Raw genomic sequence first — 2,402 nt, 5'->3', positions numbered from 1 at the left:
AATTCAAGCATTTACAATTTAAGTTAGCTTTTGTATCTAACTTTTAACTGAAGAATTGTCATTTCCTTTATAAAAACTTGGAACCCTTGTTGTAGTCGGGCTCTCAAATATCCAATGTTTTAATGGAAGTAGTATTGGTTGAATTTTTATCTCGGTATATTCTTCAACAACATTACACAAAGTTGACAAATTAACGAATTTTATTTTTAAGCGATGTATTTTACCCTCACAATTTGAAGGGTAACACAAGATGAAAAGTGCGAGAAAAGGATATGTATTTTGGAGTATATTCAACTCCTTATTTCAATGGAAAGGTTTGTGGAATGCTTAGGGGTTACTATGAGAAATGAACCCATTGAGCAGTGCTGGGAACACCGCCGTTCACAACAAAGAGCATGTAATATCCAGAAGGAGCAGCCACTGCTGATGGGGGAGCTGTTAGAGTCGAAGAATAAACATTCGTGGACTTCGGAACGAGGACGGGTTTGGTAAAAGAAAGCGAGAGCATCCTCTGGTTCATGGATGTTGTGTGAGTAGTGAAAGGGGGAGCGTATATATTAAACGCTACATTACTGTTACTTGCCAGAGCGGATGGAACTGAGAACGTCACCGTGAAGGTGGCAGCGTAGCCAATATTCGTCGCGGCAGAAACGGCGGTTATCTGAGGGCGGAGGTTGGCATAGACGCTCTCCAGATAATAAGGGCTGTACGCTTCCAAACGAAGCTCCGTGGGGAATTGCACTCCGGAAAGTTTGTAATCAAAGTGTGGGTTAGAACCGCCGACCACAACTCTCGCATCTGGCAACACGTTGGCAGTGGAGTGGTACATCCTGGCGATACCCGTGGCGGCAAGAACGTACCAACGCTGCTGCCCGGCGGGCAGACTGTGTCTGTAGAGGTAGGGCGTGAAGACGGGCGTGTCGGCCATGTCCCACCCGGCCACTCCCCTCGCCGCTCCGTTTATGATGAGGATTTCGCCGTTGGGGAGAATCAGCATGTCCGACATGGTTCTGGACCCGGGCATGTCGTCCATCTTCCACGAGGGGTTGGCGTCCGTGATGACCATTCTTCCACAGCTGCGCAGTGCGGCCATGAAATTACCGGCATTGGCGGCGGCGTAGCCACCATCGGGACAGCCACCGCAGATGAGTATTTCCACCTTGGTAAAACCGTCGGAGGCAGAGAGCGGCAGCATCACGGAAGAGCCCGTGGAGGGATAGTTTCGTGGGCCGTCGCCAGGCATTCTGGGGAATGTCTTGAGCACAATGTTCTTCTTGTAGTCGAGAAGAATGGAGTCCCTATTGGCGAAGATAAAGAGATTGCCATCGGAGGAGAGATGGAGGAAAGGATAGAGATTGTTCTCTGGCGAGGAGCTTGTTCGGGTTTGGGTGAGGAAGGGCAGGTTGTAAGTTCCCTCCCCGGGCTGCCTCGGAACGAACTCGTAGTTAAACACTCCCGTGCCCCCGACGACGATGATGCGGTTGTCTGGAAGGATCTGGTTGGCAGCGTACCAGCGGTTGTTGAGAAGCTTGATAGGGGTAGAATTAGCCCAGTCGCAGGAAGCGTCGGAGCAAGGAACAAAGTAACGGATATCTGTGGCTCCATCCCGCCACCCGCCCGTCTGAACGAGGGTGCCGTTGGCCGCGAAAGCACCGGAGGAGCACCAGGTGTCAGTGAAGATCATGAGCGGCCTGATGGTGTTGGTGGCAATGTTGTATTCAATGGAGTGAGCATAGCAGTCGTGGGTCAAGTACTGGTCCTGCGGATTGTCACGGCACCTCCCATTGTCCAGCATTAGCTGCGACGGGCCAAAGTTTGTCCGATCGAACATCACCACAGTGTTTTTGTACGTGGTGGTCATGTGCATGGCCGAGACGCCGCCCTTTTCTACAAGAAGAGTCCATCTTCCTACCTTCACTCCAAGCTGCCCTGCTGCGTCCCACGACCATATGCTCACCAGCAAAAGCATCATAAGCCAGAAATACTGAAATCCACTAGACATTTTCATCGTGGTTCTCCCTTGCACTAGTAACACTTTTTGTTCAAGAGTGGGATCTTTGGTGGAAGACTAATGGTTTCATGGGCATTTGAAGACTTCCGTACTGAGGAATTCAATAGGAATAGGATAGGATCAACGGGTCGCGTGGCTTATCGCGTGTTAAGAGTAATAACAGGCATGGGATGCCTTTCGTGAATTGCTTTCTAATTCTACCTTCATATTGTTGTCAGTACAGCACCACTGGCTGCGGTCCAAACATTCTTTTGAATGGTCATTACGGAAGGTTTCGGCTTCTGCCCGCGCCATGTCGAATCTTTGTTTTAATTTAGTCACTAGAGCTTATTCCTAATCGCATAAAGAGTATTCGAGATGAGCATTTCCTCGCCTGGTCTGCGGCTTCCTT

At 49.6% G+C, this 2,402-nt stretch overlaps 1 pseudogene; it reads right to left on the bottom strand.

Annotated features, from left to right (window-relative positions):
• Positions 1–337: 337 nt before the first annotated feature.
• Positions 338–2,008, bottom strand: LOC149547131 (aldehyde oxidase GLOX pseudogene; annotated as a pseudogene).
• Positions 2,009–2,402: the final 394 nt, after the last annotated feature.

This window comes from Cupressus sempervirens, chromosome 7 (genome assembly GCF_028749045.1).
Source record: "Cupressus sempervirens isolate cs-2001-9-10 chromosome 7, ASM2874904v1, whole genome shotgun sequence".
Taxonomy (NCBI): Eukaryota; Viridiplantae; Streptophyta; class Pinopsida; order Cupressales; family Cupressaceae; genus Cupressus; species Cupressus sempervirens.
The sequence above is the reverse complement of the archived record's forward strand: the minus strand, read 5'-3'. Positions and strand labels throughout refer to the sequence as shown.